This window comes from Topomyia yanbarensis, chromosome 3 (genome assembly GCF_030247195.1).
Source record: "Topomyia yanbarensis strain Yona2022 chromosome 3, ASM3024719v1, whole genome shotgun sequence".
Lineage (NCBI taxonomy): Eukaryota > Metazoa > Arthropoda > Insecta > Diptera > Culicidae > Topomyia > Topomyia yanbarensis.
In genome coordinates this window covers 19,498,444-19,514,364 of record NC_080672.1, presented here as the reverse complement: position 1 = coordinate 19,514,364, position 15,921 = coordinate 19,498,444, and the positions used below count along the sequence as shown (strand labels likewise).

The 15,921-nt window shown below is 35.7% G+C and overlaps 1 protein-coding gene across 1 annotated transcript in view; it reads right to left on the bottom strand.

Moving 5' to 3' along the window:
- LOC131691945 (toll-like receptor 6) overlaps positions 1-14,837 on the bottom strand; it is a 277,845-nt gene extending 263,008 nt beyond the window's left edge. Inside the window, exon 1 of the mRNA XM_058978725.1 lies at positions 13,688-14,837. The gene's annotated coding sequence lies outside the window, so the exon portion shown is untranslated. The remainder of the gene's footprint in view (positions 1-13,687) is intronic.
- Between the last annotated feature and the right edge of the window lie 1,084 nt (positions 14,838-15,921).

Below are 15,921 nucleotides of genomic sequence, written 5' to 3'. Positions count from 1 at the left end.
TAAATAAGCTGTAGGATTGGATGAGTCAATATTCGTACTTTAATTTACTGTTATGGCGTGGTTTGCTTTTGGAATGTAATTGATTCGAATCAGCGTTCGGTAAAAATTCAGTGTCGTTCCACAATAAAAATTACTTACTTGATATTGATAATAATTTTGCTCAATCCTTCATAGCGTGTTGCGTGTTTAGGGTCAATATCTCAAAACACTTGACTAAGGTATTTTTGTTATCAGTTTTTGCCTTAAAGATGAGGGGTCTTTGAAATGTGGGCGACAAACAAAATAAAAGAATAATATTTGGTACAAACCGTTACCAAATACCATCAGCGAAACCAAAGGCGGAAAACATTCTTACAGTTATACAATTTCACAAATCTATTTTAAATTTTTAAAGCGATAGCTAAATTTTTTTCATAAAATTAACAGTCATGGCCATATATACTGTAACCAGACCCGTAGCCAGGAATCTGTTGCGGGAGGGGCTTCACAATTGAATGCATAAATTAATTAATTCTGATGACTGGAGATAATTATTGAAAACTGAGCGAAAAATTAAAAGGTTGTTAGTGAAACAGTTCCAAAACAAAGCTAATCGAAACAATAACTACATGTTTACAAGGTAAGAAGGTAAACAAGGTAAGAAGGTAAATAAGGTATTAAGAAAAATTTCGTAGCAAAAACCTATCCCAAGGAACCTTCAGTTGCTCATCAAATGGTATTGCACCGAGATGGATGACGAAATTTAAGGCTGAATTCCCTCAACTCCCTGCACAGAAATATTTCAGCGCGAAATTGAAGTTTACCGTACCGGAGTAGGTTCAAAATAAGGGAATTGCAAAATTTTCTAAAACGTCTGATCTGGCAGGCAATTTGCAGATGTAGTGAAAAAGTTCTACTCTCTTTTAGCCTGACTTGGTATCCTGCCACTATTAACAGTTCTGCGATACCACGTCCATTTGGTGCCAATTTTAAAACTGGAATAACTTTAAAGGAATCTGTGTACTTCCATATAATGTGCTCGGTAATAAACAGTATTACCACCAAAAACTGGTTAAACAAGCATGTGTGAAAATCCGTCAAAAATTTATGTTATGTTTTTTTTGCAAAATCCCTTCATAAAAGTAAAAAAAAATATTGACTCAAACTTCCTTTTAGTAATTGCGAACTTCCGAGCCTTTCGATAGACTCCTTCCATTAAGTTTTGCACTGAATCCCTAGGCACTTTTCCTGCCACTGAACACCAGTTTACCTTGAACTGCATCTCACTGACAATTGTCTTTCGTGTCTTCTTGGGGTTCCTCTAAACGAATGCCCAATATTCTTTTATTGCTCGAAGCTCTGGCGTGTTGGGCACCACCTGTACGTTGTTAGCGGCATTCCGCTCAATGCCTTTTTTCCGTAATGGCAAGTTACCGAATTCGGCCAAAAAATTGTGTCGCTTGAGGAAAAGCAACATATGCTTTTCTAGGCACCCCAGCACATGAATTTCCTAGCTTATGGTCCACGTTGCGATATAAAATATCGCTCTTCAAGCCACAGGAACAGATGGCTAGCCACACGGGATATCTCGTTGCGAACATCGAGATATTTCGTTTGAAAATCTCTGGCATACGTAGCCAGCCATAGGGTTCAAAAGGCCCAGGACCTCCCGAAACCAAATCCACAAAATAAAAAATTTAAAAAATTAGAGCGTGGTTTCGCAATTTGTATGGGCATATTTCTTCACAACTGTTTAGTAGAAACATTAAATCCCTAACAATTTTTGATTTTGTTCAGTTCAGTTCGTTTGTAAAATTTGACAATTAAAAAAAGAAATCTCACAATTTTTTTTCAAGAGCCGTCCTCAAAAAAATTGAACTTGATTGTGTGTTGTTGCAGGTAAGGATGATGGTAAGCATGAAATCAATATTTGATGACATATTCAAAAAAAAAAATATTTGAACTGAGATTCATAAAAAGACTTTAAATTGTTGAATTGTTTTATTAATTTTCTTTATTTTTGTTCTAAATAGATTCAGTTGGCTAGAAATAAGTAGGTAGGGAAAATTGTTCTGGTCTTCAAATGCGAGCAAGGATTTGAAATATCTAGATCAGAAAACCACAGTTGAATGCATGAAATCATACGGATTAATCTTTTGTCTTCTGCTGGTAGAAGTTGGGTTTAGGCGGAGGCTCTGCGAATTGTTGGTATATGTCTCATTTCAAAGGCCACGCCAACAGACAATCAATTTTATAATTTAAACGGACTTTAATAGTTTAATTTTTTTTTAATATGATGATCTAATAATTTTTTTCTGCTGATTATATTATCTCTGAAAATTTAACAGATTTAGTTATTTTTTATGCAAATTTATCAAATGTTCAACTTTATTAGTTTAACACTCGGAATACCAAGGTGGTAAAAAAATGGGAACGCTTACTTTGACCGGTCATATCTCAGCTGTTACATAATCGATTTTAAATCTGTCTTCACCAATATAAAGGTATGTCTTTTGTGCACACGTCGAATTAAAAAAAATAGAAGAATAAAGTTTTCTACCGTAAGTTACAGTAAAAAGAGTATAACAAAGTCAGTGAGAAAAAAAATGGGAACGCTTCTTTGACTTGCCATATCTTAGCTGTTTGCTCACCAATTTTAATTCTTTCTTCACCATTGGATAGGTAAATCTTTTATAAAAACAGTGAACAAAAAATGATGGAAATCAAATTTGTATATCTGAAGTAATTGTAAAAACAGTCATTGAGAGTCAGTACAGACGAAATGAGTTTTTCTGTTCAAACAATCGTATCACGACCGTTTGTCAACCAATTTCAATTTTCCTTACACCAATGCAATCCTTAGAGCTTCTAGACTTGTAATATATGCAATAAATAGTAGATTTTCAAAAATTACTATACTTTTTCGAGTTTTTAGAAGATAGGATTTTACATGTACATGGCATACGGATTTTACAATGTACATGGCATACGGTTGATTGAAATTCTTTGCGACTTGTTAGTTTTACGGTTTGAAAATTACCTGTTTACTCAATATTTCTACATATTATACATGGATATTATTATATCAAAATGTTTGCACGAACGTGGAGAAACACATTATTGTATGTAAGTTACTAAATAATAGAGTGTGTTAGGACGATTCAGTAAATACGAAGAAGTTCAGAATTTTAAAATATTCGTCATATATCTTTAAATTTGAAGCGATGACCTATGCATTTTAATACACCAGTCGATTGTAATTGATGGCGGCTACAATTTCTGAAAAAACACATTTTTATATTTTCTCAAAAAATAGCCAAAAGTACGTAGAAGTACAGAAATTTCATTTAGTTGGCAAATAACGTCGAATTCAAAGTGATGGCCTATATCTTATTATATACCAATCGATTATAATTGGTTTTGGTTACAATTTCTGGAAGAACGATTTTTATATTTTCTCAAAAATAGACAAAAATACGTAGAACTACAGAAATTTTATTTAGTTGACAAATAACTTCAAGTATTCAAAGCTATCACCTGTGCACCTATGCACCAATCGATTGTAATTGATTTTCGCTACAATTTCTGAAAGAACATATTTGTATATTTTGTAAAAAATAGCCAAAAATACGTATAAGCACAGAAATTTCATTTAGTGGGTAAATAACGTCGAATTTTAAGGGATGATTTATACTTTTTTATACACCTATCGATTGTAATTGATGGCGGCTACAAAAAATTAAAATAAATATTTTTTCTGGTAAATCGCAGAAACAGACGTTTAATCCTTATTTCAAAGATATTCTCGCTCTTTTGTGTTCATGCTGCTTTAAAATTGCTCATTGCTTGTTTATTGAAAGAAACTGGGAATAAGTTGGTGGATTAAGCTGGTCTTTTTTCTTTTATTTATTTATTTTATTTATCTAGGGTGATTTGTGTTCCATTGCCGTTGATCACTCGTCGAACGTCCTTGCTAAAATGGCAACTGACTTGATCTGGCTGCAACGTAACTTCACCATCATGAGACTTAATGAAAGGTAAAATTTGTTTGTCATGATACTCCATTTTGAACACTTTCAAATTCAACAGGAACAGATCCCTTGCCAAACTATAATTCTTTTTCGTGAAAACAAACTCGTATCTTTTAAGAAACTTGTCACGATTTTAAATGAAAGATTTGTTTAAAATCAGCTATCGCATATGAATCGTCGAAACACATCCATCGAGCTTCATCGGTACTTGGTTGTACACCATACGGGCTCGAATTTTGACCACTGTTTGTTATTTCGGTCTTCGGTTAGGATGTCTAATTTCAGGGTAACATTTGTAGATTTTTCGCCAACAGTTCAGCGATTAATATTCAGTTTTTAGGCCAAACCATTATCTGAGATGTTGAGATCTGCTGTAAAATCGATTTCTGGGTGACTTCGGGTTGTTTGGAAAATACAGTTGATGATAAACGGTTCCACTCCGACGCTTTCATTGCACTTTGCGAAGAGGAAGTTTCCTTCTACTTTTTAATCACTCGACCCAAAGTTCTCTTAAAATAATCCAGTAGTTTTTTCTCTTGCTCACTCGAGAATGAGCGAAACAGATTCATTCCTCACAAGCAAGGGAAAAAACGCTAACATCTTTTCCAAGGAAGCTTTCTTTGCCCATGAAGCATTTTTGCACAGAAAATGAAGCAAAGCAACCTGGCGCACTGAACGCACACGAGCAGAATCTGTAATAACAAATGTAGAAGATTCGGTTGGTTTTTTATTCTATTCCTTCCCCTAGCCCACCTCGAATGGCTCGTGGTTTGTATTGGGTATTTTGTCAACAAATTTATTTTAATATCAATTTTCCACAATGCAATGAATACTTGGATAATAATTTGTCATTTATTGGACATCCGATAATCGCAGAGGGGGCTGGTGTTCGCTAGTAGGTTAATATCACTATTATCTTCCTCCAGACAAATCCTGCCCTGAGATCTTGTGGTATCCGGAGGAAGAAGCGATGAATTAATCCCCATGTCGTAAGGAGCGACTCAAACTGGTTCCTCTTCTTCATTTCCTGCATCGTGTCGACTTTCTAATTTTGTGTAATAAGTTTGTAAAATATTTCTTATCAATCTTCTTATCTTTTCGTAATAAACCTCGCTTCTCTTGTTAGTAGTTCGAACAATGATAAAAGACGTCAAATTGCTAGTATGTCTGTCCTGCAAAGGTTTCATCTACAATTCTTATTTTAAGCCGTTCAAAATTGTTTCATGTTATCGTCTCAAATACATTCGTTTCCTTTTTAGCTGTAGCATCGGTTGGTATACTATTTTTTTTTAAATGATTTGGTGCGTTTCGTTTTACTTGTTTGACTTCTCTAATTTGAGCATATTCCTAGAAATTTTCTCGCTATTCCTCATTATGATATTCCGAAAACGTATTATTAGACACCTAATGAGTCTTCTTGTGACCGGACGCCCAGAGATTTCTAATATCTTGAATCACGCGAGAATTCCAACATAAAACCGACAGTCTTTCTCCTCCCGTGACACTTGCCTTGCCACAAGCTGTAGTTATTGGATATCCGATAATCGCATTTTTTTATTAGCGCTGTCAACAGAACTATTTAAACGTTAGATCAAATTCGCTTCGACAATAGAAATCCTTTTTAGAAAAACGTTGTTATGTGATAAAAGTTCGCGAGTAAAGAATCTACGCTGCTTAATACAGTTCCATTTTCATCATTCGCACATATAGTGGCCAACTGTGACGCTTTTTGAATCCCTTTTGCTTGGTATGTTATCCATGGTTATCAGTATGCACACTTTGGACTACTTTATGATCAACAGTTAGAATGTTCACATGCTTGGCTGCTCGTTTCTTTAGCAACACTGGGCATTGACAAAAATTTGTCATACTTATTTTTATCTGCAGGAGATTATTGGGAATATATATTTTATTTTTAATTCTGTTGAAACTTCCACCTCCGAATGTAGTCTGCTACCAGAGCGGAAATAATACAACCTGGGGACAGCAATCAATACTACCTGCCCAGTATACTGGCCTTGTTGTAAAGTTTTTGAGTAAGAGCACTGTCGCAATCAAACAGCTAGCTACAAATTATGGTATAGACATATATTGAAACATGGATCCACATATAAAGTTGAAAAACTTGGAAAATCTGCAAAAATTAAGAATTCAGTGTATATAGCAACATCGTTTCTGGTAGTTGTATTGTGGCCCAAGAATTTTGACTTTTTCTGGCTACGTTCTTGATCTTTGCCATCTTTCCTCTTCCAGTTAGCGTTCCTGTCCGGGAAGCTGTTTAAAGCCTGCCTCAACGTAGGTTTCGTCATCCTGTATCACGCAATCAAACTTCGGCAGCATTTTTATGTACAGCTTCCGCGATCGTTCTCTTCCCGACTTGTTTTGTTTCTCGTTGCGATTTGGAGTCACACCACCTTCTTGTGAGTCGACAGTCCGGCTCATTTTTAGCTCGACGCATGGTTTGTATTCCACTCTTACAGGTTTCTGGCGACATCTCGGACAAAGACGGAAGGAGAAGAAGGCATGTGTTCATGACAAAATATGTCTTAGCCAGGATTATAAATTTGGAAAATCGAGACAGTTCAAAAGTTTGCTGGCACGGGTTGTATGTAGAGAGTGGTGAATAGTTGGTCAAAGCACACTATTCTTAACATCTATAACTATAGTACAGTATCTTCTACGCTTTAGAAAGTCGCCACTGATTCTTTTAGCATTTAAAATGCTTTACTCAACTATATGGGGCTACCACTAGATGTAAATCTAAAATACGGAAATCGCTGCGTATTACGAAACTATGATATGATTTTAAACGTTGTTGACTTTTGATAAATTTTGGTTATGCGATTCGGACAATACCAGTTTAAAAATTACCAGCAACTTTATTTTATACTTTCAATAGCACACTTTTGAAAATTCTGTAAAATTGTGAAAATGAAGAAAACTTAAAAAGTTCTTCAATATATTGCGTTAAGGGGATTTTCATAGCCCGACCGTCAATCAATTCAGACTTTTCCAGAATATTAAATAACGAACGGTTAGCATATTAATTTACGTGTTCTACACTATCGATTTGTTTTTAAATTGTGAACAACATACATGCAAGATTAATGTTTTGCATATTTGAGCAAGACTTTCTCTAATTTTGATGCTTATAAGCTAGAGTGACAAGAAAAAAGAACAACATCGGCCCACCCCCGGGTCGATTCCAAGTCCCACCAGGAGTACTTGCTCCAAATTTGAAGCAAATCGGACAAGTCTAACTACCGGACCAACGTGCCTGTAGTTTGTATGGGATTTTTCGACAATTTACATGGAGAAAACCCACTAACTCGCATTCTCGCCGCTAGGTGACACTGTATGCGTCGTATTATCACTGTAAGTAAAACTATGAAAGATAATTTAACTGTCTACAACTTCTTCGAAGACTGCTGGTAAATCCGGCTCTGTTAAAAGAAGTTAATAAACTTCTAGAGAAGTGATGTCTGAATCAGTTTTGCATGGGGCCTAGCAGTGCATGGCACAGTGGCACAACTTAGATCAAAATACGTAGACTAAAGTTAAAACTTTGCCGTATCGGTTGAAATAGGATGATTTTATGTAAAACTCGTACGCTGAATTCGTTTTTGATATTAAAATGCATAAAAAATAAAAAAATTAGCTATTCATTATTCTCATATTTCATATTTATTGATTCAAATACTTGTAGAGTAAGAGTATTCTCTTATAAATTACTACAATTGGTGATAATGTTGTTCAAACCACAAATAATGAATTTAAATAATTAAGCAAAAAAATAATAATTATACTAATACTAATGAAATTTATTTTTTTTATTATAGGGTGTCTCAAATATATCTATTTTATCGGAATTGTTCTAAATTTAAAAAAAAAGCTTCATTAAACATTAGGATGAATGTCAAAAAATTTGCTTAGGGAAATTTTTGTACGCTGAATTCTTTTTTGGGTTATAAAAGTATTAGAAACTAACTTTACTACTTATTAGGAGGGCTCAAAAGTAAGTATCTTGTCTTTTATATTTTTTTTATTATTTGTCTTTTATAATCTCTTATCATGAATTAACATTAAATTCATTAGTGGGTTACTTGATATAAAAGTTACGCTTTCGTTTAATTTTTAAGAAAAAAAATTGAGCGTCATAGTGGAATGTATAATTACATTCACTAATCAACAGCATACTCAAAGATTTTTTTTGAATTTTAAGTTACTTAGATTGCTGATTTCATATCTTACATAAAAAATAATGTGGTTATATGGTTATATTGTTCATTTAAAAATCGTCTTATTGTATTTGCTTACCATTAAGATACATAAGTACTATACAAAGTCTGATCAGAGAATTAAAAGCTGTCGAATGTGTTTAGTGTGATCGCGGGCATTCACGGGTGTCGTTGTTGTTATCGTCTTCAATCAAAGTGCATGACAAAAAGTTATCTAAACAATAACTAAACCAACTAGTGACACATTTCTAATGATTTTATGATGTAATTTAATCACATAGATAATTTTGATGTAGTAATGCAATCTATAAAATCAACCGTTTCAAAAAAACGAGAATAACCGGATGTAGCTCCTATGATCAAATTATGCAAAAACACTTGAGTTATGCCCTTCAAAAAGCTGCCAAAAATTTATTTTACGTTCAAATCACCGAAAATCTCGCACAAATGTTTCTAACAGCTCAGCTGACACGAGAAAAATACTAGCGAGAATATCACGTGAACTTCAAATTTGGACTTAAGTACGGGTTCGTTCCACTGTGTATGGTTGAGTATCAGTACTCGATTCACATGAACTAAACATTTTTGAGAAATAATGGTTAGGGTTAGCTCAATAGCATGCTCAGAAGAATTATAGTAAATAATACGAGTCATGTTTTGATTTGAATATTTTAGTTGAGGATTCTGCCACAATTTTAATTTCCCCGTGTTTCACAACCGCGATTTCAAGCTGCTTTGCGCGAATCATTGCGAATCAGATCACTCTTCCTTCTCATCTTAAGTTTAGAAATATCTTAAAATTTAACTTCTATAACCCTAATAAAAATAAATCACCAAAAAATCCATCTGTTCTACTTTTTGCGATGGTTCACAACTCCCCACCAAACTAAAAAATGCCGATTCCACGCATTTCATGCATTCTGTCATATCTAGAACAAGACAATGATTTTTTGAATTGAGCCTGCGGATGTATTAAAGTATCCTTAACAAACACCAGGTCTAACATTGAAAATCGACCAATATTTATGGTAGTTATGCTCCGAAAACAAAACTATGTTCACAACTCCTCACCGTACCCTACTAGTATAAAAGTTTTAAACAACCTCTGCTCTCTATTGACGCACCAACACAATGGCTCTGCACGTGGCCATGAATGCAGTAAATAAAAAATAGATAGTCCTATAGGCATTTCTAAAGTACGCGCAAAGTTGACTAGGACTGAGATTACTGAAACATAACTCGACAGAGGTTTTGTTGAGAAATGACGACGATACACGCAAAGATATAGTTGCAAAAAGAGGCGAAAAGTAAATAAATTCAAACCAATATTCAGAAGGTGAACGATTAACCTTGCTTCGTTTAAGAGAGATTTGTCCTAATTCTTTATAATTTCTTAAATATTTCAATTCCTATTCAATGCAACGAAATGCCAACATTTTGTCCAAAAATAGGTGTTTAAGTGTTACTATAGCAATTTATCACAGAATTGTTACAATTTTCAAACCACACAATGCGGACCAGATATGAAAATAAAGTTGTATAGTCGATTTGGTTCGTTTTTGGATCAGTCTATCATTTCTTTAAGACAGAATTACTAAGCCTTTAGCTTATAATGTGCCAGGAATACACAGAATCTTAGCTAAAAATGTGCCAGGAATACACATAAGGCCCTCCTAATAGTCATGTCACTTAGCTACTAGAAGAAAATTTCCTTCTAGTCACTAGACTTGACTGTGAGAATAAGTTCCATGATATTAGCCACAGGAAGACCTCATAGTTTAATGTGTTTTGATTCCGGCCAAGCTAAACGGAATCGGAATTAAACCAACTATTCTACTGGTTTACATTTACTGAAAGTGTAAATGAAGCTTAGGCTTGTAGAAATTGAATGCATGCAGGATAGACCAGAAAAAAAATCTTTATGCGCAAAAACAACAATATTATCTTCACATTATGTCAATATATAAAACTTATTAAATGTAAACAGTACAGTGTTCCCAATATTACGAAACTGGAAACACTTGACCTCCAATTACGGAAAGGGCTTCATTTTCTTTACCAATAACCATTCGAAGTTTTAAGAGATGGCCGAATCTTGCAACCCTTAAAATCAACCGCTATTGTGCATTTTTTTAGACACGTTCTACACCACACAAATAAAACAAAAAGTCAATATCTAATCCTAAATAAAATAAAACAAAACTTTTGCTGTGAATAAGAATAGCTTAGAATCTCAAAGAAAGAGGCGGATCGGAGGAATCGTATTTAAATCGGCTCGCAAAGCTTACAGAAACGCTTTTCGATCCTCCGATCAAAATGGTTAAAAAAGCCTTTTCACAAATGTTTCGTGTATCATCGAGGCGAGTAGATTGAACAAGTTACTTTCGAAATCTAAATCATGTCAGTTCTATTAGAATTGTTGATGGTGAATACTTATCTAACGAAGACGAAGTACAGTTGTCTTATCGACACTCACACATTTTCCAGACTGCATGTAGCCAAAACCGTCTCTGATTTCTTTTCTGGAAGTTCTGATTCTTGGGCATTTGCTAGTGTAATATATCGAATCGGCCAAAGAGGTAATCGAAAGTTTTGCTTCGTTTTTGTATCCGGAAAAAAATGAAATCATTCCTGTTATACTTCAAAGAAGATATGAACACTTCGAACACCTTTTATTGAGAGTTTGCACTTACGTTTGCTACTGCACAGTATTTAAACAAAAAATTTCGTGATTTTTTGGGGTGTACACTAACACTAAGTTCGATAGTTTCAAGATCGAATTTAGTTAAGCGCCATTAAAAATGACGTTGCATTTCAAGGGTAGGAGGATACTAAATTAGTGACGAAGAATGATCGGAGAAAGGGTAAGGTTAGTTAATACCTCCTTGAACTTCAATTTTTGAACATCAGTATAATAAACCATATGGATGTCAATGACACTTAAAACAAAGCTAAATTTTCGATTCGAAAAATTCCAGAGTGGTTAAAAGATTTCATAAATTTTGCCATACTGTTTTAACCATTTTATGTCCAACTTTTTTCTAGTGCACGTAGGATTTCAAAACTATTTTTTCTTGAAAACGGTGGGGTCCAGAAACACAAAAAACCATTTTTCAAAAAGATAGGTGCTTCTCTGACAGTGCTAGAAGCTGCTCAATTTTTTCCTTCCAATGCTCTATACAATTCTCATAGAATATTTACAATAGTCCATTTACGTGGAAAACGTAGCCAAAGGCACTCTAAATTGATAAGTTTTATCAGTTTTCAATAATATTGAACACTAACGAAGATATATGAAAAAAACCATTTTTCGTCGTCAACGTAAACTGTCCCTGGCATCATACTTGTTTTTGTGAGCAAATCTTGCCTCAATCAAAAGTTATAGCTATTTAGAAACGTTGTTGTTCACAAACAACATGGACATGAATGGTTTAAATGTATTCGGTACGTGGAGTACGTCCATATGAACTTTTATTGTAAATGGCCTGAGACTACACCGACTGCAGAAGTGTGAACTGAGAAAACTTCTCGTCATCCCAAAAAAATTGATTGCTGTACACTATTAGCTGCCCTAATCTAATCCGATTTTCATAAGTACACGGCGTAGTCTGAACATAATGAAGATTTCAAGTTTGTGTGTGAAAATATATGAAAAATTGGCAAAAAAACAATAAATTCATTAAAAAGTTCCAGTATCATTTTGTGCATCCCACACTCTGCAGATATATACCTTTAGGTGTAAGGATCAACATTGCTGAAGACTGCAAATTGATCCGATTTTGCAGTAAAATGATATTCTCATATAAAGTTATATGTTTCTTCTCGCACATGCTTAGGATAGCCAATTTCAAAAAAAAAACTGTTGGTCTTCAAAGTTAAATAACTTTGTTGAAGAACTTCCAATCAATATGCAACCTTCATCAAAGCTGTTTGCTATAAAATAAGCTATGAGACGTAAAGTTTTGAGGTATGCAGAATTACTGTGGATTTTTTTATTTGATTTTAAGTTTTTTTCCGAGTTTCCATATATATGATACCACTGAAACTTGAAACCTCTTGTGGGTGAACTACAGCTATCGGATGAAGCTCGTATTTTGCATGTGATTTTTGCATCCAAATACCATTTGAATTAACAATGTTCTGAAAAAAAAGTGAAAATTGTTGCCGGCCTAATAAATATCACGAACAAAATGACAAATCTTACAATACTCAAAATTAACTGCAACTGTGTTACATCCCTGAAGGTGAAATACAAATGGTCGGTGTTAAGTCAGACCGGACCGAGTCGCAAAACATCAAAAAATCAGTTAATGATAGCACTGGATAAAGACTTTCTTCATCTACATTCCACTTTTACCAGATTTGAAATATGAAACAATAATGTAAAGGATGCTGCGATTCAAACTTTAAACGCATTTTTCTCGAAATCAATGCACTGTCACTTAGTCCGGTCTGACCTAACACCGACCAAATGTCCTTGGGTTTCGAATATCTCGATCCAATCGATGCAGTAGGGATGAAAATGGCAGTTGTGTATTTCTGGTTTCTTTTGTTCTCTTTGAGTGGAGTAACTGTTCTTTGCTTTATTTTTCACTGTACGTTTTAGGTATTTATTGTTACCGGTGCGAGCAGAATTTGAAAACTTTTGAGTTCGGAGTTTTATTAAGGTATTCTAAGTCATATTACTTTTTTAAACATCAGAGAAATCGACAAAATACAATTTTTAAAACCATAACTAACTATTAGTAAACTTATGACTCCCAGACGGAATTTAGCCCTAACTGGAGGTGTAGATATTTAACATCTCTTAGATATACACAGTTTAAATTGCATAGAAGAAAACCCATAATATTTCGTTACTGTCGGTACAGTTGGAAGTATAAATACGAAGTTGGAGAACATGGGAAGACTTTACCAAGTGTAACATTCTACAATTGGCAATAACGTGTTCTATTTGAATAGAACATGCAATGTACAGCAGTTAAAAGAAAATACAATTAAAAAATCCAAATTTTCGAAATGCAACTGGTACCTAAGGATCTCGACAATACAAAAAAAAATGATTACAATAAGATTTGTGGAATTATTTTTTGTTCCGATTTTTCAAAATTCTCTTGGTCAAGTCTCCCCAGACCTTGGTCAAATTTCCCAACAGTGCAATGGGGAGACCTGACAAAAAACCAAAAATTCTGCAAAAATCATGAATATGCTCAGTTTGCTTCTAAGAAGAAAATTTGTATTAAATTATTTGGTACATGAGGGCTTAACCTAAGCTGGACTTCCACAAATTCAATCAAAATATTTTTCTAGCCTAGCTTAGTTTTTGATTTCGTCTCACTTGTTGACACAGGTTGTGATCAAAACAACATTAGTTTAAAAAATTCTAGAAACTCAAAATTATTGTAGAAAATGAATTTTTTTTCCAATATTTATAATTACCTTGTTTAACCCCTCGAAGCTGCCTAGCAGTAAGATATACAACAAACGCCGTTGTTCATCTAGATTTAACCACCATTCCATTCTCGACATTTCACTATCGATTTATTTTGTCACATCACTTGTCAAACATCCAGCCAACCTGTCGTCACTCAAATTCTTTATCACATCGCTCCTCTTTTCACCCGGAGGAAATATCACTCGAGGAAATCGAAAATCACATCACCTTCCGCTCCGATTTTCCACCACGCCTTCCAGCGGAAACTGTGCAGTACGAAGCGGCGTAAGAAGAAACAACTCGAATCACTTCGCTGATTGTAGAAGGGCTCGCCTTACCGACCCTTAGGACGGAACTTTTCTTCACAGAAACACTTCACCAGTAGTTGTTTTTTTCTGTTGCCCACCTGAACTACTTTCTTCGAGTGGTTGGAGTTTTTTTTCGTGTTTTGAAGGTTCTGTGGCTGCAGTACACTCTAACACACGAACAAGAACGAGTTATTCCACCCCCAAAGCAACACAAGGACCTAAAAGCTGAAAATAGTTCTTTTCTTCCGGGAGTGAATCACCGAAGGGTATTATTTATCTACCTTGCTGACCTTGAACACTAAACACTCCTCACTCCGAAGCAGCCGAAGTCTAATCGCATTATTTATTCCCTCTGCCGCCCCTGTCGGATAAATAGTTCAAACAGAGCAGGCTGGACCGAGTTCAGGGAAATCAGCGGAGCACAGAAAACTTTTTCACTTTTGACTGATTTTCTCCCACTTGGGAGGACATCCAGCAAAACAACCGGTTTGATTGAGGTTCTTTTTTCCAGGAGATTTAAAATCCAAACACTCGTCCTGAAGAGCGGTCTCTTCACGGCAGAACTCAACACCACGGGCAACCGGAAATGGTTCTCAATGAAATCTGCTCTTTTCCACTGTTTTCTACTGGTTTGCTGCGATTTTTCACAACCCGTTCTAGTTCTTTTAACGTCGAGTGAAAATTTAGCCAAACAATCATTGCACACATCAAAACGAGTACTTCGGAGAGCCGCTCCGTTGGGTTCTCTCAGGCGTAACTCGCCTGAAATGGGACCGCTTTTTTCCTACCAACCGATTGCGCGATGGAAAGCTATTCCTTGCATGTCATATTTTCTTCCCACGGTTCAAAGATCGACTGACTGGTTGGTCACCGGATTCGCCTATTTTAACACGACCCTTTTCGAGTAAGCTTTCAATCGTCCGAAAGTTCATCCTTCCCGGTCGATGTCCGATGTGTTTGGAGCAGTTCAGTTCGAAACTTTTCCGACACGGCTGGCACCTGCGTAATGGGTAGCTTTCCAGTGGGGGGAAAAACGACGAGCTTTCCGAGCGCCTTCACGTGACAATGTTGGTGTTGGTGGGAAAATTTTCGAACATTCGGATAATCCTGCAGAGTTGGAGCCTTTACAGCAAACCGTTTCATCCCAAACATCTGTCACTGGCATCCGACTGCCAGATGTATATGTATATCTATGCGACAGAGGCTAGCGCGGTGCGGATATCACGGAATGGAAGTGAACGGAAGTGCTTTTGATGTGCAGTTTCAATTTTCCACTCTGATTCAATTACTGTCTGTGACTGGTTCTCTTCTGTTCGCTTCTCCGACGTATTGAGCAAACTTTCTTTTACTGCATTCTGCTGCTGCAGAATTGCTTCCGATAGGCGGCGGAAGGGTAGGGAGTGCGATCCGCCTACTATGCATGTACTCATAAATAGTTTCAGGTAATGGAAGTGGGGTTTCAGATTTAAAAACAACTCGTCATTTGTGAGGGTTGGTTCGATGACCTGTCTTTATCAACATTGACCATTGCAGTCGGATTCGAAGTGCTTGAAAGGAATGGGCTTTCAATAGGGGCAGTAATCTTCGATCGGTTAGCTAGGATTTAACAAAAAAATCATGTTCCTTTATCATCGGTATTTGTACCAGCGATGCCAGAGAGGTGACTCCACCATCTAACCCTAGGATTTCAGCCCATCAACACATGGACCCAGACTAACAGCTTTACTTTTCCTCCATAGGAGGACGTGAACACATGTTTTGAGTTTGAGCTTGTGCGACTGGCTGCTACTCCGTTATCGATCTAGACTAGCTGAAGTTGCATAGAGAATAAGTAGATAATTAAGCTTGGGAGTAGCGAAACATCTTTCAATGTGAAACTCCTGGTAATTCTAAAATATGTATCAATACCGACGTCGGCCAGGCCCGATCGC